Raw genomic sequence first — 23,568 nt, 5'->3', positions numbered from 1 at the left:
CTCACATACAGCATCTCCTTGTGTAAAGTGTGAATGTTGCACAGTGACTCCATCTGCTGCAAGATGATGTTGTATGTCTTTGGTGCTGGTCTGTGGGTTGACTCTGACTGTTCTCACCATTCGTCGCTTCTGTTTATCCGAGATTTTTCTTGGTCTGCCACTTCGAGCCTTAACTGAACTGAGCCTGTGGTCTTCCATTTTCTCAATATGTTCCTAACTGTGGAAACAGACAGCTGAAATGTCTGAGACAACTTTCTGTATCCTTCCCCTAAACCATGATGGTGAACAGTCTTTGTCTTCAGGTCATTTGAGTGTTGTTTTGAGACCCTCATGCTGCTATTTCAGAGAAAATTAAAAGAGGAGGGAAATATACAATTGACCCCCTTAAATACTCTTTCTCATAATTGGAAACACCTGTGTATGTAGGTGAGGGGTCACTGAGCTTACCAAGCCAATTTGAGTTCCAATAATTAATTCTAAAGCTTTTGGAATCAATAAAATTACAACAGTGCCCAATTTTATGCACCTGCCTAATTTTATTTAAACACTTATAGCGCGCTTTCTGTAAATCCAATAAACTTTATTTCACTTCTCAAATATCACTGTGTGTGTCTCCTATATGATATCTTTAACTGACATTTTTTATTGTAACAAACCAACGTTTTATACAGGAAAATCATGACAATTAATAAGGTTGCCCAAACTTTTGCATCCCATTGTATGCTACATGAAGGCTATTAGGTAGCATGGTGACTAAGTCATTGTTATTATTATTATTATTATGTACTTATATAGTGCTGTCACTAACTGTCCATCAGACAAGCTCAAAATCTAATCCGTATTGTAGTTACAGCCTAATATATCTACGATTGTCTAAGGCCAACTTTGGGGGAACCAACCAGGAAATTGAATGTCCCAGAGGATACCCCTGCAAACATTAGCACACTTTTCCTACAACTCTTTGGTTCTGATTTTGAATCCACAATAGGCATTATGTGCATGGATAAGGCATCTTTCTATGTTTGTGTGGCATTCTTCTTGGAGCACTGTCTTTTACTGGTTTGTAAGAGCAAAAAGATCATAAACATTTAGTTTATGCATTTAAAAATGTAATGTTGCCTTCTTAAAACAGAAGGTATTAGCAATAATTCAGTTTTAAGTGAGCAACTGTGCTTTCCCATGATGCATATCGGGTGCAAATCGTCTCTTGCAGCCCCTGAAAGCCAGAACTGCCGGTGTATAGTGAGCTTGTGGGTAATACATTTTACAGAGCCACATCAATCCAACATACTTAGAGCCGGTTACTTACTGTTGGTTCTCATCAGTGCATAGCATGGACTGATATGGCTCTATGGGATAGGGTTTGGACCAGTACTAAGGAATAGCTCATGGTGGCCCAGAACCACCTGGAAGATAGGGGCGTAACTACAGTGAGCAGCCCCTAGCAGTGTAGGGGGGTCCAGAGTTTTAATGGGGCCCATCTACTACTCAACTTCCTCCGATAAAGGGATCTATCCTACTGATCAGGTGTCTTTGTGGTTATACTTGTTATGGGTGTTAAGATTATGATGTCCATACCTGTTTTAAGACCCTTGCAAGATGGTCTCCAAACTAGTGTGGGTCGCCAAGGGTAGGCAAGGGAAAAGGTGTGAACATGGGGGTGGGGATCACTTTTGCTGGGGGCCCCCATTGATTTTTAGTTATGCCCCCTGCTGGAAGCTATATTCCTTTTCCGTTGCAAGAAAGGGAAGTAGTATATTTGGACTCTACCATCCTGATTTATAGCAGAAGTCATTACTTCTGTACCCATCAGAAATAAATCCAGTATAAAATAAATGTCAGTATATAGTTCCGTTAATCAGCCACAAATATCTGTGTGATTTTTTTTCATGCATGCGTGTGCGTGTCTGCGTGTTGTGTAAATAGGAGCGTTAGCAAATGTGCCACACTCAATAAATTATTCTTCTGCTGCTGCTGCTTGGAATTTGCGCCTTCACACCCATCAAGCATTTTATCAAGTTCAGTGATTCGTGACACGCTCCCAGAGATGAAAGCACTACAGAAGACAATGAGCCTGTATTTACTGAGCTTTATGATGGCTTCAATTAGAGCTCTGTGCTTCCCTTATTAGCACAAGAATTATCCATGTGTAATAGAGAACGAAATTGCCATCTCGAGGTGATGGGTGTGATCTGTACACAATTCTGACAACAGCAGGCTGAACACTTTGTCTGAGGCTGAGGGCTGACTCAGGCTTTACAGGACAGCAGTATTCTGTTGCTCTTGTGGTTTGTACCTGTCCTTATGTGATCCGTGTCCCCTGGGTTCTATGCCACAGTTATTCTGTAACTGGCTTCTCAGGTGGTTTAACTAGTGCAAATCATGTAACCCGTACAATCCCAGGATTGAGAACTAAATGTGACGATTTCTAAAGGCTGCTTTAAGGTGATCATACATCAGGTGACTTGGAGGGCGATCGACCATCCAATTTCATTATTATAATCGGGTTAAAATCAGTGCCGCCAAGAGCATTCTCAATCAACGATGCAACCAATCAGTGATGCAGTAATAAGGGGTGCAGAGGTGGCAACCGCACCGTGGGCCCTTGGGTCAGAGGGGCCCTCCCTCAACCACAATATTAGCTGTCTATTGGTCCTGTGCTTGTAATAATCACTTCTATAGATGCTATAAAAAGCATTAATCATTAACAAACTGTTTCCCATCCTCTTCTTGCACTTTTGACACTGTGGTTATCCTTGGCAGATTTTGGTGTGCCATATCAATTTTTCTGTATAGAGTGCTTGGGTGTGCTTCATGTAAAACTTTCACTGGGGCCCATAGCTCCTTAGCTACGCCACTGCAACCAATGTTGGGCTTAAATTAGTCACATGTATCGATCAGACGTGCTGCAAGATGGAGGGCCAACATGCTTGATCGGGTGTGCGATATTGGGATGGGCAACGAATGCAACGGAACCCCGGGTGCCGTCTCCCTTAGAGTAAAATGTGCCCCGTGCTGCATACTTTACCTGTCCGTGTCCACCGCTGGCTGTCTCCGCACTCTACCTTCCATACACACACCCCATGTGGTTGCCGACGTAAGGTGGGCACGTGTGTGAAGGGGAACTATCACAAAAAACTATAAAATTCATATTTACACATAAGATGTACAAATGTACATTTGTCACAGAGTAAATGAAATATAATGTACATTTTTCATTTTCTCTGTATCTTTCACTTACAGTAAGCATTATAATCAGCCCATTCGGAACCTCTTACCAAGAGCTTTTAGACTAGTCCATCTCCTTTGGGGGATTCTCAGGATTTGTTTTATTTTCAAAAGCACTCTTTGCATGGAAGTACACAGTCCAACTGCCAGAATTGTGTACACAAAAGATCTTTGTATGGATCCTTTCCCAGGAATGCCTTTGGAACAATTAAAATAAACTTTGAGAATCCCCCATGAGGAGATGGACTAATCCAAAACCTGTAAGTAAGAGGTTCAGAGCTATGAGATCATAATACCTATTGTAAATAACAGCTACACAGGAAGCGAAAAAAAATTGCAGTCTATTTAATCTGGGACACGTGTGTGTATGTGCAAATATGGTAATTACATTTTACATTTGTATTTCTGTAGTGCCCCATTAAACACTGTGAGCATCACTATCCTTGCAGTGAATTGAGTTCTTCTTCTTCTTCTTCTTCTTTCACTGGTGATCCACAGTGATTCCATTCTATGCTCTGCCATTTACTCTCCTGTACAAATCTGTGTTTCAGTTCTAGTGATTCCCTTAAAGAACTGTATAACCTTCATTACCATAGCAGCAGGGGTCTAGTCCTGGGAAAAGAGGTGAGTGGATTTACTCTAAAAACCGCGGCGCGCCCAAAATGGGCGTGGTAAAGCATACCGTGGGTGTGGTCATGGGTGGGGCCAAATATACATGACCTTAGCAGTGGTGTAAATGGTCTGCCAGGGAATTTTGAGCTCTGCCGTAGTGTATCCCCCCAAAATAGATGTAATCTGACAGCATTTCACCAAAAAGACATATAATCAGAATCAGAATCTGGTAGCAGTTCCTCCAAAATACAGATAATATGGCAGTGGTTCCCCCAAAATAGACAATGTGGCAGCAGCAGTTCCCCCAACATACACATAATCTGGAAGCAGTTCCCCAAAATACGCGAAACCTGGCAGCGGATGACCCAAAATACATGTAACACCCCAAATACATATAATCTGGCAGCAGTGGTCCCCCAAACATACACAATCTGGCAGCAGTTCCCCAAAATACACGTAATCTGGCAGCAGCCGTTCCCCTAACATACACATAATCTGGCAACTGTTCCCCAAAATAAATAACAGCGGTTCCACAAAAATGCAGATAATCTGACAGCAGTTCCCCCAAAATAGGTACCCCCAGCATAGGTAGCCAGGTCTATTGGTGTCCCCAGTATAAGTAGCCATGAGTATAGTAGTCCCCAGTATATGTAGCCAGAGGTATAGGTGCCCAGTATATGTAGGCAGGGGTATATGTGCCCAGTATATGTAGCCAGGGGTATATGTGCCCAGTATATGTAGCCAGGGGTATATGTGCCCAGTATATGTAGGCAGGGTTATATGTGCCCAGTATATGTAGGCAGGGTTATATGTGCCCAGTATATGTAGGCAGGGTTATATGTGCCCAGTATATGTAGGCAGGGGTATATGTCCCCAGTACATGTAGCCAGGGGTATATGTGCCCAGTATATGTAGTCAGGGGTATATGTGCCCAGTATATGTAGTCAGTGGTATATGTCCCAGTATATGTAGGCAGAGGTGTATGTCCCCAGTATATGTAGGCAGGGTTATATGTGCCCAGTATATGTAGTCAGGGGTATATGTGCCCAGTATATGTAGCCAGGGGTATATGTCCCAGTATATGTAGCCAGAGGTATATGTGCCCAGTATATGTAGTCAGGGGTATATGTGCCCAGTATATGTAGGCAGGGGTATATGTCCCAAGTATATGTAGGCAGAGGTATATGCTCCAGTATATGTAGGCAGGGGTATATGTGCCCAGTATATGTAGGCAGGGGTATATGTCCCCAGTATATGTAGGCAGGGGTATATGTCCCCAGTATATGTAGTCAGGGGTATATGTTCCAGTATATGTACAGGGGTATAGTGAGGGGTATATGTCCCCAGAATAGGTAGTCAGGGGTATATGTCCCCAGTATATGTAGGCAGGGGTATATGTCCCAGTATATGTAGGCAGGGGTATATGTCCCAGTATATGTAGGCAGGGGTATATGTCCCAGTATATGTAGGCAGGGGTATATGTTCCAGTATATGTAGTCAGGGGTATATGTCCCCAGAATAGGTAGTCAGGGGTATATGTCCCAGTATATGTAGGCAGGGGTATATGTCCCAGTATATGTAGGCAGGGGTATATGTGCCCAGTATATGTAGGCAGGGGTATATGTTCCAGTATATGTAGTCAGGGGTATATGTCCAAGAATAGGTAGTCAGGGGTATATGTCCCAGTATATGTAGGCAGAGGTATATGTCCCAGTATATGTAGGCAGGGGTATATGTCCCAGTATATGTAGGCAGGGGTATATGTGCCCAGTATATGTAGGCAGGGGTATATGTGCCCAGTATATGTAGTCAGGGGTATATGTCGCCAGAATTGGTAGTCAGGGGAATATGTGCCCAGTATATGTAGTCAGGGGTATATGTGCCAGTTAATGTAGGCAGAGGTATATGTCCCCAGTATATGTAGGCAGGGGTATATGTGCCCAGTATATGTACTCAGGGGTATGTGCCCAGTATATGTAGCCAGGGGTATATGTCCCAATATATGTAGCCAGAGGTATATGTGCCCAGTATATGTAGTCAGGGGTATATGTGCCCAGTATATGTAGTCAGGGGTATATGTCCCCAGTATATGTAGTCAGGGGTATATGTAGGCAGAGGTATATGTTCCAGTATATGTAGGCAGGGGTATATGTGCCCAGTATATGTATGCAGGGGTATATGTCCCCAGTATATGTAGTCAGGAGTATATATTCCAGTATATGTAGTCAGGGGTATATGTCCCCAGAATAGGTAGTCAGGGGTATATGTCCCCAGTATATGTAGGCAGGGGTATATGTCCCAGTATATGTAGGCAGGGGTATATGTCCAAGTATATGTAGGCAGGGGTATATGTGCCCAGTATATGTAGTCAGGGGTATATGTCCCCAGTATATGTAGGCAGGGGTATATGTTCCAGTATATATAGGCAGGGGTATATGTCCCAGTATATGTAGGCAGAGGTATATGTCCCAGTATATGTAGGCAGGGGTATATGTCCTAGTATATGTAGGCAGGGGTATATGTTGCAGTATATGTAGTCAGGGGTATATGTCCCCAGAATAGGTAGTCAGGGGTATATGTCCCCAGAATAGGTAGTCAGGGGTATATGTCCTCAGAATAGGTAGTCAGGGGTATATGTAGGCAGGGGTATATGTGCCCAGTATATGTAGGCAGGGGTATATGTTCCAGTATATGTAGTCAGGGGTATATGTCCCCAGAATAGGTAGTCAGGGGTATATGTCCCAGTATATGTAGGCAGGGGTATATGTAGGCAGGGGTATATGTCCCAGTATATGTAGGCAGGGGTATATGTGCCCAGTATATGTAGTCAGGGGTATATGTGCACAGTATATGTAGTCAGGGGTATATGTCGCCAGAATTGGTAGTCAGGGGAATATGTGCCCAGTATATGTAGTCAGGGGTATATGTCCCAGTATATGTAGGCAGAGGTATATGTCCCCAGTATATGTAGTCAGGGGTATGTGCCCAGTATATGTAGCCAGGGGTATATGTCCCAGTATATGTAGCCAGGGGTATATGTCCCAGTATATGTAGCCAGAGGTATATGTGCCCAGTATATGTAGTCAGGGGTATGTGCCCAGTATATGTAGCCAGGGGTATATGTCACAGTATATGTAGCCAGGGGTATATGTCCCAGTATATGTAGCCAGAGGTATATGTGCCCAGTATATGTAGTCAGGGGTATATGTGCCCAGTATATGTAGTCAGGGGTATATGTCCCCAGTATATGTAGTCAGGGGTATATGTCCCCAGTATATGTAGGCAGAGGTATATGTTCCAGTATATGTAGGCAGGGGTATATGTGCCCAGTATATGTATGCAGGGGTATATGTCCCCAGTATATGTAGTCAGGGGTATATATTCCAGTATATGTAGCCAGGGGTATATGTCCCAGTATATGTAGCCAGAGGTATATGTGCCCAGTATATGTAGTCAGGGGTATATGTGCCCAGTATATGTAGTCAGGGGTATATGTCCCCAGTATATGTAGTCAGGGGTATATGTGCCCAGTATATGTAGTCAGGGGTATATATGCCCAGTATATGTAGTCAGGGGTATATGTCGCCAGAATTGGTAGTCAGGGGTATATGTGCCCAGTATTTGTAGTCAGGGGTATATGTCCCAGTATATGTAGGCAGAGGTATATGTCCCCAGTATATGTAGGCAGGGGTATATGTGCCCAGTATATGTAGTCAGGGGTATGTGCCCAGTATATGTAGCCAGGGGTATATGTCCCAGTATATGTAGCCAGGGGTATATGTGGCCAGTATATGTAGTCAGGGGTATATGTGGCCAGTATATGTAGTCAGGCTTATATGTCCCCAGTATATGTAGTCAGGGGTATATGTCCCCAGTATATGTAGGCAGAGGTATATGTTCCAGTATATGTAGGCAGGGGTATATGTGCCCAGTATATGTATGCAGGGGTATATGTCCCCAGTATATGTAGTCAGGGGTATATATTCCAGTATATGTAGTCAGGGGTATATGTCCCCAGAATAGGTAGTCAGGGGTATATGTTCCAGTATATGTAGTCAGGGGTATATGTCCCCAGAATAGGTAGTCAGGGGGTATATGTCCCCAGTATATGTAGGCAGGGGTATATGTCCCAGTATATGAAGGCAGGGGTATATGTCCCAGTATATGTAGGCAGGGGTATATGTTCCAGTATATGTAGTCAGGGGTATGTGTCCCCAGTATATGTAGTCAGGGGTATATGTCCCCAGAATAGGTAGTCAGGGGTATATGTCCCCAGAATAGGTAGTCAGGGGTATATGTCCCAGTATATGTAGGCAGGGGTTTATGTCCAAGTATATGTAGGCAGGGGTATATGTGCCCAGTATCTGTAGCCAGGGGTATATGTCCCAGTATATGTAGCCAGAGGTATATGTCCCAGTATATGTAGTCAGGGGTATATGTGCCCAGTATATGTAGTCAGGGGTATATGTCCCCACTATATTTAGTCAGGGGTATATGTCCCCAGTATATGTAGGCAGAGGTATATGTTCCAGTATATGTAGGCAGGGGTATATGTGCCCAGTATATGTATGCAGGGGTATATGTCCCCAGTATATGTAGTCAGGAGTATATATTCCAGTATATGTAGTCAGGAGTATATGTCCCCAGAATAGGTAGTCAGGGGTATATGTCCCCAGTATATGTAGGCAGAGGTATATGTTCCAGTATATGTAGGCAGGGGTATATGTGCCCAGTATATGTATGCAGGGGTATATGTCCCCAGTATATGTAGTCAGGGGTATATATTCCAGTATATGTAGTCAGGGGTATATGTCCCCAGAATAGGTAGTCAGGGGTATATGTTCCAGTATATGTAGTCAGGGGTATATGTCCCCAGAATAGGTAGTCAGGGGTATATGTCCCCAGTATATGTAGGCAGGGGTATATGTCCCAGTATATGTAGGCAGGGGTATATGTAGGCAGGGGTATATGTCCCAGTATATGTAGGCAGGGGTATATGTTCCAGTATATGTAGTCAGGGGTATATGTCCCCAGTATATGTAGTCAGGGGTATATGTCCCCAGAATAGGTAGTCAGGGGTATATGTCCCCAGAATAGGTAGTCAGGGGTATATGTCCCAGTATATGTAGTCAGGGGTATATATTCCAGTATATGTAGTCAGGGGTATATGTCCCCAGAATAGGTAGTCAGGGGTATATGTCCCCAGTATATGTAGGCAGGGCTATATGTCCCAGTATATGTAGGCAGGGGTCTATGTCCTAATATATGTAGGCAGGGGTATATGTTCCCAGTATATGTAGTCAAGGGTATATGTTCCAGTATATGTAGTCAGGGGTATATGTCCCCAGAATAGGTAGTCAGGGGTATATGTCCCAAGTATATGTAGGCAGGGTATATGTCCCAGTATATGTAGGCAGGGGTATATGTCCCCAGTATATGTAGTCAAGGGTATATGTTCCAGTATATGTAGTCAGGGGTATATGTCCCTAGAAAGTTGGTTAATGAAGCAGGGAGTTAGCAGATAAATAATGGCTTAGTTCAGCATGTATGTGTCCTTCAAGTAGTTTGGATATGAATGGGAGAAGTGACACTGGGCGGTAGTTGACGAGTGTGGTAGGATCTAGAGATTTTTTTTAAGTAGCAGTGTCACAACAGTTTTTTGAGTGGTTCACGGAAAGATGCCAGTGAAGAGGAATAGGTTAAATAGCAATGTTAGTACAGCCATGAAGGATCAGGATAGCTGTGGAATGAGATGTGAGGGAATAGGGTCCAAAGAACAAGTGGTTAGATAGGATTGGGAGAATATAGAGGAGAGAGACTGTTCAGAGAGTGGAGAGAAAGCAGATAGAGAGCAGTTGATGATAGGTGTGGAGATGAGACTTGAGGGTTGCATGGAAAACCCAGTTTTTTGTACATTTTATCAGTGAAGTGAATTGCAAATTATTCTAACTTGCTGCATGCAGGCTTTGTATTAAAGGCTAAGCCCAGTCTCTATTGCAGTTCACACTCATAATAGCGCGTGCATTATGCAGCTGACCACTGGGAACCTAGTCTTTTAGATTTACATAGTTCCCTCATCTTCTGTGGTATTGATCATAAGAAACAAGCATGGGTACATAAACATATCTGAACCAATTAGAGGTTTAGGGGGATGGTTCAGATGATGACACAGTTAACTCTTTCCTGGTCAGTATTAAGTTCATGATGGGCCAACGGAGCTCACTCTTAAGGTGGCCATACACTGGTCGATTTGCCATCAGATTCGACCAACAGATAGATCCCTCTCTGATCGAATCGGATCAGAGAGGGATCGTATGGCCACCTTTACTGCAAACAGATTGTGAATCGATTTCAGCCTGAAACCGATCACAATCTGTGGGGCTGCCGCTGCTGCCCCCCCCCCCCCCCCCCTTGCATAGATTACCTGCTCCGGCCGGCGCGAGTCCCCTGGTCTTCTCTGCTCCGGCCCCGCCACACTCCGGCTACTGAACTTCCTGTCCAGGGGAAGTTTAAACAGTAGAGGGTGCTCTACTGTTTAAACTTCCTGCCAGGACAGGAAGTTCTGTGTAGCTCTGGAGCTCGAAGCCCGAAGCGGAGAAGAATACCAGGGGACTCGCGCCGGCTGGAGCAGGTAATGTATTACCGCTGTATTGTGTCGGTCGTCGGGCATTCGAACGCCGCTAACGATGCACTCCCGACCCGCCGGCGACCGAGAAAAATCTTCCGCACTGATGGGTCGACAGGTATCGACGGAAATCGATCGTTCTGTCAGCGGTGTGCGCAGGGATTTCACAGCCGTTTCACTCACTGTGATTGAGACGGCTGTATATCGGCGGTAAAATCGTTAGGTGTATGGGCCCCTTAACTTTCACACTCTCTATCTACTCACTGGAACTCTAATTACTTTCCTTTATTTATGTAATCTGATATAATGTATGCTGTATATATTAGATAGGCCTCAGGGCTTGGTAGTTAGATGTAACATAGTATAGACAGAAGATGACCTGATTACCATTCAACAGGAAGGTAATCAAGAAGCTGTAATGCAACAGACTTACTACAGAAGAATCTGCTTGGCTAAGATGTAACGAACTGTATCTGTATATCTGTTTACTGAATAAACACTTTGGAACATGGAAGATGCCTAAAGAAGTTCTATCTCCTATGCTGTTTGCTGTGATGAGAGTCGTGTTTGCAGCTCTTACTAATGAGTTGCTGGTACCGGAATAAAGGTGTGTTGAGAAATGTATAGTTTCTTACAGGCTACATAATACAGTTTCAATAAACAAACAACTTAAAGAGAACCCGAGGTGTGTTTAAAGAATGTTATCTGCATACAGAGGCTGGATCTGCCTATACAGCCCAGCCTCTGTTGCTATCCCAAACCCCACTAAGGTCCCCCTGCACTCTGCAATCCCTCATAAATCACAGCCATGCTGTGAGGCTTTGTTTACATCTATAGTGTCAGTCTCAGCTGCTCCCCCGCCTCCTGCATAGCTCCGGTCCCTGCCCCCGTCCCTTCCCTCCAATCAGCAGGGAGGGAAGGGATGCAGGTGGGGACTGGAGTTCTGCAGCAGGCGGGGAGAGCAGCAAACTGACACTATAGAGATAAACACAGCCAGCTCTGACAAGCTGTTTGTCAGCAGCGTGGCTGTGATTTATGAGGGATTGCAGAGTGCAGGGGGACCTTAGGGGGGTTTGGGATAGCAACAGAGGCTGGGCTGTATAGGCAGATCCAGCCTCTGTATGCAGATAATATTCTTCAAACCCACCTCGGGTTCTCTTTAATGGCAAAGTGACAGTTACATTGTGACTAACAAAATGCACAGCAAGTTATAAGAAACAAGAGGGAGAGAAGTTACATTATAAAGTTACAACATTACACCAGATGATTGTAAAACTAAGACATAAGACTGCAGGGTTTTTTTTGCCAGTCATAAATTCTGTTGATTCCATTCTAGAAGACTAGCCAAAATTGATCTAATACTTAAACAAATGCTGTTTTCCACAAGAGCTTGCATAATGAACATTAACCATTGCATTGCTCAATCATATGTAACAAAGAAATATTTTATTTTTAAACTAATGAATTGTTTATGTAATTTTTGTAATAAAAAACGATTGCCGGTCTCACCCATATCGCATTAAGCCAACTACACAATTTTAAGAAACACAACCTCCATATGTTTGCCATACTGGATGCCCTTTTTAACTATTTTTTTAATATGAGTTAATAAAGATACAAATGATTTTTATCTGTGGCCATTATTGGGTGTGCCGCTTCAGATATTGGTGAAGGTTGATTAACATTGCCCACTTGGGCTGCCCCATGTTATTGAATTTGAACTGGATTTTTTGCCATTCAGAAATTTGAAGTGATGGTGCCGAGATGGAAGGTTTGGGTACATTTCTTTTGGTAAAATTTTCAGTTTATTTATGAGAACTAACCAGCATTCTTCTGTGGACTCGAGCTGGAATAGGGGCCTACACTTTGTAATAGGGGGCTACACATGGAATGGGAGGGGTGTTGTTGCACATGGATGAGGAGCTCCAACATACTTAGCCCAGGGGCTGAAAAAGTATAAATCCGGCCTTGCTGACAACAGTGTTCTGTGGGGACCATATCAACTCTTTCAGGAGTCCCTAGTTTTTTTTAATTTATTTATCTGAAGATTGTATTGCATTGGCTGTAGGTGTGGAGTCATTGTCCTGCTGCGGAAGGAATTCAGGATGAGTCAAAAAGCTCATTGAATGTATGGCATGATGTATATTCCTGCACTTCTCAGCATTGTGGAGACCATTAAATGTGACCAAACCACCATTCCACGTTCAGAAACCCAGCTGCATTTTCAGCTGCTGAAGACGTTAAAGAGACTCTGTAACAACATTTTCATCCTTATTTCTTCTATCCTATACGTTCCTATACCTGTTCTAATGTGCTCTGTCTAACTGCAGCCTTTCCTATTTGCACAGTGGCTGTATTATCTCTGTTATATGATCTAATCTTCTCTCCTCTGTCGGCTCTGTCAGGCTGAGGCTGGAATGTGTGGAATGTGATGTGCTGCTTGTGATTAGCTAGAAGCTATACACACCCTCTCCAGGCCCCCTGCACACTCTGTATGACTCACACACTCGGCTCTTCTCAGGTATCACTTGCTATGTCTTTTGTTTGTAAACACTGGATAAAAATGGCAATTACAAGCCAGGATTGCAGCAGGGAGAGGCAGAAACAGCACAGAGGGGCCCAGGAGAACATAATGAATAGAATGGTATGCTTTTTATTGTATGAATTTTAGAGTACAGATTCTCTTTAAGAATCCTTGCATTTTTGGTAGCAAAATTTGTGAACCGATTAATTTTTTAAGCAGTTTTCTCTAATGATAGACTGACTTCTGAGGAAGAATTTCACTTGAAAACATTTAGTTCCTTTTTAAACATGACATGGTGAAGGATTTTGCCATTGTTTGTCTCTGATAATTGGTCACAATAATGTGATATTTGCATAATCTGTTCTTGTAATGCCTAATGACTGCAGTAGGAATTAGTTCATAGCTCCCAACTGTCCCTTTTTCAGAGGGGAAGTCTCTCTTTCAGGAACCCACTCTCTCTGTCCCTCTTTCTTCTTCATTTCCCCTCTTTCAGGACTGATGTACAGATCTATGTAAATATATGTATTTCTCTATTAAAAAATGTGTTTAATTGTCTCTAAACTTTATTTCCATCCTTTAAACTCATATAGTTCTTATTTTCAGATGTTAATATAAAGCAAAACTAATATTTTTTTTTGTCTTCTTGTTGAACTTTTTTCAACCAAACTATGTTCTTATGATTGGAAGGACCAGAGTGCCTTGGATTATAAAACTACTGTACATCTTTTGCTTATAAATTCTTTGTGGTACATGTGACTAGGGGTATACACAATAATAATAATGCAGTCTTGACTCCTCCCTTTAACCATAGTGAGCACACACACACTCAGTCACTTCAGGCTTGTATGTTCATGTTTAGCTTCAGCAGGCAGTGTGGTCATACCAGCACCCTCTGCTATCTGTGCTCTGCTTCATGCACACATTTATCCATTTTGATAAACAATGGCTATACAAATAATAGGTAGAATGGAGTAGCCAAAAGTGTTGCAAGGCGTGCTCTCATACTTAGGTGACAAACACATTAGCTCCCTCCAGCCAGCCTGGCAGCAAGTCATCGCTCAGTTTTGGCCTTGTTTATTCTATCGTATAAATCTTTGGCGCCAGCCCCAGTGTGAAGTAATAAACCATGCCTCCTATTATTACACTTATTTTACTTGGTAAGGAGTAGGCTTTCCACTACAGAGCAAAAACAAACCTTGTGTGTATTAAATGCGTTCAATAGCCCACAGGCACAGCCAGCGTCTTAAGGATCTCACAAATGAGGTATACTGTATCCTTCTCATTTATAAACACACAGATCAAATAACCACAAAAGCGGCTGCTGTTTTTATCTACCCATGTGACAGAGGGAAAGGCCAATGTATCCAGTTCAATGACAAGATGGACACAGGAAATGCAATGGTGTAACATAAGTAGGCTGTAACTATTAGGCACCCATTGGTGTGAGATGATTGTTGTCCATTTCTGGGGACAACATACCTAGCCTAGCCTAGCCTCGAAAATGTAGGAAAATGACTACAGCTCATAAGTAAGCAGTAATAACCTTTCTACCCTTCCCTGGCTGCATCTGCTAGAAAGAGTATTGTGCAATCATGCAGTATGCTATAATGCTCACAGTATTTGTCAGATAGTGAGAGTTTTTTTATTATTATTTATTTATTATTATTTATTTTAAGTAAAAATTATTTAGAAATGCATGTGCAATATAAATATTGGGATTTATGATCCTGAATTTTTAACATAGATAAAGCAATATTTATATTTATTTGTATAACTAGATTTCTGATGTAATGTTCTTGAGCTCTTTACATGCACCCATCATTTGCAAAATTGTATGTGGCCGGCCACACTAAAAAAAACCTATGTGTTTACCTACTAGGGATCAATAAGAACGTAGGAATTTGCTGTATGTTAAGATTTCCATTGCCAAGAAAATGTAAGCTACTAATACACAGGTCCTGATTTCTGGAAAGGCCATAAAGGCCCGGGCTCTGGGCAGCTGCAGCCCAAGAAGGTGGCTGGATATGGAAGAGGAGGATACAAATTGAAGCTATGGGGAAGCTAAACATAGAGAGGCGGGTGGGGGGGACTGCTGCATATGGAAGCAGAACAACAGGAAAGCTGGCCTAGGAGCACTAAAAGTATAAGTCTGGCCCTGCTAGTACATCAAATGCATTAGCCACCGATCAGTTAGCCAACATGTGTGTCCATTAACCACCTACAGGCCAATTGATTGGCCGCTGACAGATTTGATTTGCTAGAAGTCACTTCACTTTTCTAGGAGACAGAGCTTTGAAGATGTGATAAACTCTTTGCTTATCCCTTCTTAAAAGAACAGTTCCAGCGGGGGTGAAACATAAATGGCCACGACCCCCAGCATAATTTTCCACCCACGCGTCATGGCCAGACATTCCTCCCTTCCCCTCCCATAGTGATCCACTGTTCCACTCCTTCTCCCCCTCTTGTGCAGAGTTGTTATATTTACCTATTCCATATTGCGTCTGGACTCCTCTTCCTTCCAGAAGCCACTAGCTCTATGCTACCACCCTGAGGCTCCTGATGACATGACATGCATCAGGTGCCTCAGGATATCAGCATGCAGCACACGGATACCAGGAGGAGGAGACCAGATGCAGCATGGACTAGGTAAGTATAGCAGCACTCCCAGTGCTTACTCTGCACAAGATGGGTGATGGAGGGGGAACAGACCCCCAAAGCACTCGGTCTCCCTCATGGTCAGGGGGGGGGGGGGGGCTATTGTAACACCACTGAATCCCTGTTAGCAGCTGGGGCCTCAGCCCCTCAGAAGGCTAGCACCTTTTACTGTCTATAGCAGGGCCGGACTACAGTATAAATGAGGTTTATACTACAAATGTAATTATCCTTCAGCTCCAACTTAAATACAGTGAAAGAATTGTTCCATTTTCTATAGCAAAACCTAGCAGTTGTTCCTCTGCAGGCATTTTCCAAAATAACAGAAACCTCAGGCAGCAGCAATGAGCACTTTCGGTTCTTGTCCATGCTCCTTAATGCTCATCTATTAGCCACACTGCCTGTATATACCTGCGTACGCTGAGCTTAAATGCTGCAGAAGAGATTTATTCTCAAGCCATCAAAAAGCGGGCTGCATCCAATCATTCACGGCTCTGGCTCTCTCTGCTTCTCATGTGTGCACTTGCTGGGCTGTGCTCTGTCCCCTGATAAATATTACATAGCCAGAGAATGGCATGTCTACCTAGCAGCAGTAATGTGTACTGAAAGCTCACGTAGGAGACAGGATTCTTGTCTCATTAATAATGTGCTTAGACTGTTCTTTGCTCCATCCAGCAGCAAGCCCTGCACAAAAGGATGTCTCACCCCCAGCATGGGCACTTGGGGCCGCTTGACACATTGCCCTAAGACCTGTGAGAAGTGATGATGTCATCCATTATATATTCCTGCCTAATTTCCTGCTGAAGGAAAAAAAATCAATGCGCTGATGACCTTAAATAACCAAGACTAATTGAGAAGGTTATATTTTTTCCTCAGTTTTAGCGCCATGTTTTCATAGCACTAAATGTCATGTATGCAGCAATGTACAATGAAAGGTGTACATAAAAAGTACATAAAAAGTAGGCTGGATCTTGTTCTAGTTTTAAAGGAGAAGGTATGTGAGAATTGGAATTGTCATTGCAGGTTAGCAACAGCTCTGTTGCATAGATGTTTTTGTACTCAGGTGTAACGACGGCCTGGCCGTACAATCACAAATAACACTACAGATACTGGCCCAGTTGTACTTAGATAAGTGGAGGATCAGAAACTATCTGGGTATAACAAATGTATAGCAGCAGTGTCACACAGAAGGGTAAGTGAGATTCAGGCCGAGGTCATACACGATAGATCAGTCACAATGCTACAAGGATGAGGCAGGCAGATAGTCGGGGTTCAGGCTGGGTCGTACACAATAGATCAATAACAATGCTGTAAGGATCAGGCAGGCGGATAGTCAGAGTTCAGGCTGGGTCATACACAATAGATCAATAACAATGCTGTAAGGATCAGACAGGCGGATAGTCAGAGTTCAGGCTGGGTCATACACAATAGGTCAATAGTAATACTGTAGTAATATCAGTAAGACACACTGTGCCTAGCAATGGCAAAGTTCACCCTATAACAGGCGTGGAGCCGCGTCCCGGAAGTCCTTATATACCCTAACGACGCGTCACTTCCGGTACGCCTGCCGCCTGATCGCATAGGGTGGACGCGTACTATGACGCGTATGTGCCGTGTGACGATTGGAGCGCAAATGCCTGTGCAGATCCAATGGAGAAGAAGCCATGGAGCGCAAGCCAGAAGCGCTGGGAATGTCGCAGGCGCGCATATCAGGTAATATCATCACACCAGGTTTGGCTTGTATTGGAAGAAGGGTGGGTTTTACGTGCCTTACCTTCAAATCCAGGCCAAAGTGTAGGAGCAGCCGGGTTAATCAGCTCACCTGGATGAGTTGCATGACAAGCTGCTTCTCTTAGGAGGCATTGGGCTGCTGGAGGGGGTTGGTGTTTCCTTACTGTGGATTCAGGAGGGATATGGACCAGTGAGTGCAGAAAGTGCCATTGATGGTGGTGCTGGTGAATGTCAAAAGACTGAGGCTGTAATCCAGTGACCCTGGAGATAACCCAAGGTGAGAGTTGGCACACAACAGAGTGCATTGTTTTACAAGTGACCATGTTCTCCATTGAATGCCTTGTGAGCCTGTGGGGGTGACTGGGTGGGCGGGGGAGGGGGGGGGGGGTGTTTAGAAGAAAGTCAGCTACTTACCTCAGCAATCCAGATGCTTCTCCGATCCCCATTCTACAAAACCCCCCGTCCACCAACCTACCTCTGATGCTCACCGGGGCCCTCTTCGGCTCGCTGCACTGTTCAAGTGTAAGTACAGCCCTTGTGCAGTGTAGCACTGAATTGAGTACACTTTAATGCTACTAATATTTCCATGTAGCTCTTGCTGAAACATGCCTCACAGTCCACATCTTAACTCTCTGTCCCCCCCCCCCCCCCTGTACCCACAATCTTGCTCCTGGATAGTGTGCTGATTTAGGGCTCTGCCTCTGACACAGGAGACCAGAGTTCGAATCTCGGCTCTTCCTGTTAGTGAAGAGACTTTTGGCAAGACTCCCTAACACTGCTACTGCCTATAGAGCGTGCCCTGGTGGCTGCAGCACTGGCACTTTGAGTCCCCCAGGAGAAAAGTGCGATATACAGTGGGTTGCAAAAGTATTCGGCCCTCTTGAAGTTTTCCACATTTTGTTATATTACTGCCACAAACATGAATCAATGTTATTGGAATTCCACATGAAAGACCAAGTGGAATGAAAATCATACATGATTCCAAACATTTTTTACAAATAAATAACTGCAAAGTGGTGTGCACATAATTATTCGGCCCCCTTTGATCTGAGTGCAGTCAGTTTCCTATTGACATTGCCTGATGAGTGCTAATGACTAAATAGAGTGCACCTGTGTGTAATCTAATGTCAGTACAAATACAGCTGCTCTGTGAGGGCCTCAGAGGTTGTCTAAGAGAATATTGGGAGCAACAACACAGTGAAGTCCACAGAACACACAAGACAGGTCAGGCATCAAGTTATTGAGAAATTTAAAGCAGGCTTAGGCTACAAAAAGATTTCCAAAGCCTTGAACATCCCATGGAGCACTGTTCAAGCGATCATTCAGAAATGGAAGGAGTATGGCACAACTGTAAACCTACCAAGACAAGGCCATTCACCTAAACTCACTGGCCGAACAAGTAGAGCGGTGATCAGAAATGCAGTCAAGAGGCCCATGGTGACTCTGGACGAGCTGCAGAGATCTACAGCTCAGGTGGGAGACTCTGTCCATAGGACAACTATTAGTCATGCACTGCACAAAGTTGGCCTTTATGGAAGAGTGGCAAGAAGAAAGGCATTGTTAACAGAAAGCATAAGAAGATTGTCCTTCTAAGATGGCGCCGTGCTCGGACGCCTCGGCCACAGGGCTCCGGCCTTTTTATTCTTTCTTCGCCTAACCCCTCAGATTGCACCCACCCGACCTCTTAAACCCACCTGGGGAAGATGCGGGGGCTTCGGGCGTGCAATGGATAGCGGAACGGGAGGTCAGATGCTTTCCAGCCCACGTGTTTTGCTCCACGCGAGGATGCATCACTGAAGCCGGGGGAGAGCGGGGACATGGCGCCATGCAGCCGAGACATCGCTGCAGTGCCTTGCCCACCGCGGGCGTGCTGGTTCTGTCCCGCTCCAGCCAGTGGGGTCAGCGGATCGGAGGTTCGGAGCCCGTGCGCTTGCGATGTGGGAGATGTTGCCGCGGATGGAGGGAGCTGGGACGCTCTCCGGGTCTGCCTCTCTGCTTGCTGCAGGGCCACTGCTCATCCCCACCGACGCTGGTCCGCTCTCCATCGCTGCCGCTGATGAGTGGCACATTGCAGCTGCACTCGGTTCTTGTCGGCGGGCTGCAGCGGATCAGCCCCGGGGAGACCTCCGGGCGCTGCTGGCTGCTCCAACTTCAACACCCCCTCTGCACTGCCACCTACAACCGACCCACTCGCCGCCACTTACTTATGTAGAGAGCGGCTCTGCTGGCCACTCCAGAGGCAGTCTCCACCGCCGGCTCCAGCCCGGCAGGCCACCCACGTGGAGGAGCTCCTCTCCTATATCCGCCACCTCCAGCCTGGCAGGCCACCCACGTGGAGGAGCTCCCCTCCTGATATCTGCCGCCTCCAGCCCGGCAGGCCACCCACGTGGAGGAGCTCCTCTCCTCTGAACTTTCGCACAGGCCAGTCCACCATTGATGGGGCCACTGCCAGGACGACCATCACATCTAGCCCTCAATAGCGGCCACAAGGATCCTGCCTCCATCTGTACACTCCACCAGGCCCGACCAGCTGACACAGACTCTGAACTCTCACACAGGCCAGTTCACCATTGATGGGGCCACTGCCAGGACGATCATCACATCTAGCCCTCAATAGTGGCCACAAGGATCCTGCCTCTATCTGTACACTCCACCAGGCCCGACCAGCTCACAGACTGGGCACCAAGCCAGAGCTATGCTACCCCCTCAGTTCGGAGGGGAGCACATGGTTTTTCAGACTGACTATCTGACTATACACAATCTGCAGCCCTAAGGGGGACTCTCTGCCTCTCTCTCTCTTCTCTTGCTTAGTTTCTCTCTCTCTTTTCCTCATTCTCTCTTTAGCTATCATTCTCTCTCTCTCTTTTTCTATCCTCTCTTTCCTTTACACACTGCAAGGCATCTGGAACTGCTGCAGAGCAAGCGCCGCCGGTAGATGTGGCTGCTCCCCTCACATAGCACTCCAGACTGCCCCACGCGTCCTCCACTAGTCATGTGCTGTATTATATGTATATATGTTTACTTATGTACTACTATACTGTACCTGATTGTATGTGGTGACCCACCACGCATATGTGTTTGTACCATCTCCGACCCTGTATGAGCCAAAAATAATTCCGGGTACAACCCCCGTTGTACTTGGCGAAATAAACTGATTCTGATTCTGAAGAAGTCCCGTTTGCAGTTTGCCACAAGCCATGTGGGGGACACAGCAACCAAGTGGAAGAAGGTGCTCTGGTCAGAAGAGACCAAAATGGAACTTTTTGGCCAAAATGCAAAACGCTATGTGTGGCAGAAAAGTAACACTGCACATCACTCTGAACACACCATCCCCACTGTCAAATGTGGTGGTGGCAGCATCATGCTCGGGGGGTGCATCTCTTCAGCAGGGACAGGGAAGCTGGTCAGAGTTGATGGGAAGATGGATGGAGCCAAATACAGGGCAAACTTGGAAGAAAACCTCTTGGAGACTGCAAAAGACTTGAGACTGGGGCGGAGGTTCACCTTCCAGCAGGACAATGACCCTAAACATAAAGCCAGGGCAACAATGGAATGGTTTAAAACAAAACATATCTATGTTTTAGAATGGCCCAGTCAAAGTCCAGATCTAAATCCAATCGAGAATCTGTGTCAAGATCTGAAAACTGCTGTTCACAAACGTCCATCTAATCTGACTGAGCTGGAGCTGTTTTGCAAAGAAGAATGGGCAAAGATTTTAGTCTTTAGATGTGCAAAGCTGGTAGAGAACCTAAAAGACTGGCAGCTGTAATTGCAGCAAAAGGTGGTTCTACAAAGTATTGACTCAGGGGGCTGAATAATAACGCACACCCCACTTTGCAGTTATTGATTTGTAAAAAATGTTTGGAATGATGTATGATTTTCAATCCACTTCTCACATGTACACCACTTTGTATTGGTCTTTCACGTGGAATTCCAATAAAATTGATTCATGTTTGTGGCAGTAATGTGACAAAATGTGGAAAACTTCAAGGGGGCCGAATACTTTTGCAAACCACTGTAAATGTTCTGTGTCTTGTCCTAATTATTTAACTGGGATACCCATCAAATATTGACAAGGAGGAAAGATAGTCCTTTCCTGTCTATGCCTAGTTCATCTTACTTTTCTCCCCCTACCCACCCAGTTTCTGACCCCCTTTGCGGCTCAGTTACCACCCCTTTTCACTCAAAGTTAAGTGCATATTCCAGCTCTCAGTGAACAGAGAGCTGAGATGTGTGCATGACCATTCAGTGCATGTGAAAGCAATGACCCGGAAGCAGTTCCAGGCTCGGAGGCACTATTTTTAAAGCAGAGGAGCCAAGTTTCTTGGATGGATTACAGGTAAACGTGACTAGGGAGGACCAAGAGAGGATGCAGGCTCAATATGTTTTCTTCCTGAGGGTTTTTTTTTTTTTTTTTACAGTTCAGAGGTTCTATAATATTAGGCAAGATTATCCACCTTTCTTTGCAAGATGCCCTCTACAATCTTAAAAGCCATGTGGCTGGTATTGCCCACAGACTGAACCCCACGCTTGCGGACACAGCTTTTTGGGTCAGATCAAGGGATTAAAACGGGTTTGTAGGGGACTATAACCAAAAGTGAAAAAAAATAAAAATTATGTAATATAATATAGGTTTTCCCATGGATAAAATCTATGTAAATAATGCAACACTGCCAGATATTAGCTGGGGAGCACTGCAGTCATTTCCTGAAGCAGAACACTCCATAACAAGCACCAATCATCTCATAACCTACTCCATGCACGCTTGCATATTAAGCCTATCACCAATCCCTTTCAACAAACACCACATCGTGCAGCATTTGTAAATCAGGCTCAGTTTAAAACACTAGGATGCTGAACAAACTTTTCTGTGTATTAAATAGTTAATAAACTACCTAAAAATTGTGTTCAGCATAGCAGTTAAAAGAGTACAAAAGATTTCTATCCAGTGTGTGTTATTTGTCAGAATGCTGGTTGGGCATGCTGCTGCACAACTGCTGTTTGTGTTCTCTAAATACCGGCATCTGCTTGGAAGAGAATCTATAATCAGATGCCAATTGTTTCTTTACAGTTGGGAATTCATCATCAATCACTGGGACAGAAAGCATGGCAAGATCCCCATAGTGGAAAAGATCATTAAGGTTCTAATCTACTTTCCTTTGTCAAGAAATAAGGAAAATATATTTAGTTTGAGTTCCACTTAAATATCTGTCTCCAGAATCAGACCTAAAAATAAGTGCTTAAACCTTGCCTCTAGCGGAGGACTGGGATAATCTGCTTGTGGATGGAAACAATGAAATGACTCTTGTGGGATATGAGAAGGAGTAAGGCTGTGTTCCCATTTGTTGCCATACCACATGCTGCCAGTGGGGGCAGAAAGTGTAGTGTCCACCCCGATGGTCCGCTGTTGTTCGGCTGGAGCCCAGGACGGATGCGCTCAGTGGTGTACTTACCACAGGGCTACAGGTGCACTGGGTGTAGCCATGGCTAGGGGTGCCACTGTGGTGCTCAGTCACTGTGTTCCGCCTGGGACTTTTTTTCATAGTTTGGGCAACATTAGGGCAAATAGCAGCAGGAAGTGCAGGGGACGGTACTACTTCCGGCACTAGATGCAGCACCCCTTCCTCCTCCTGTCCCGTGGGCAATGTGTTTCCTTGCTCTCTACACGCAGCCTGCGGTGAGTGAATGTGCAGAGCAGCAGTGAGTAGAGAGAATGATTGCTGTTCTGCAGCTGGGACATTAGCAGGGTTAGGTGGCAGGATGTGTTTAGTGCTTCAGAAGTTGCCTGTCATTAGTAGCCATTTGCACTGGCTGATGTAATACCAGAGTGCCCTGGACTATTTATTATTTATCCTGATCAGAGTAATTAATCAATAATGCAGTTCAGTCTGCTGTTGCAGAAGCCAGTGATACAGGTTCTGACAGCTGACTTCTGTAGTGGGCAGAGAAGAAAGCTCCAGGCAATTTTGATTAGCTTGATTGCAGGTAATCTTATCTCTTTTCTCAGCTCCCACCCTGTGGTCTTCCCCATGACCCTTTCCTCTTTTCAGATCTTAGTGGCTCCTTTAAACATGTCCCTGCCAAACAGCACTGTTGATGTATGCAGTCCTTGTGAGAGGTCTTCCTGCCATTTCTCCTCTCCCACGAGGCTTTCTGTCTTGTGCCTCTACCTCTTTATCCCCCCCCCCCCCCTCCT

At 44.8% G+C, this 23,568-nt stretch overlaps 1 protein-coding gene across 2 annotated transcripts in view; it reads left to right on the top strand.

Annotated features, from left to right (window-relative positions):
• Window positions 1-23,568, top strand: part of PERM1 (PPARGC1 and ESRR induced regulator, muscle 1) — a 619,718-nt gene that overhangs the window by 404,724 nt on the left and 191,426 nt on the right. The window lies entirely within an intron of this gene.

Source organism: Hyperolius riggenbachi, chromosome 6 (genome assembly GCF_040937935.1).
Source record: "Hyperolius riggenbachi isolate aHypRig1 chromosome 6, aHypRig1.pri, whole genome shotgun sequence".
NCBI lineage: Eukaryota > Metazoa > Chordata > Amphibia > Anura > Hyperoliidae > Hyperolius > Hyperolius riggenbachi.
Note: the sequence above shows the minus strand (reverse complement) of the source record. Positions and strands in the feature narration are given on the sequence as shown.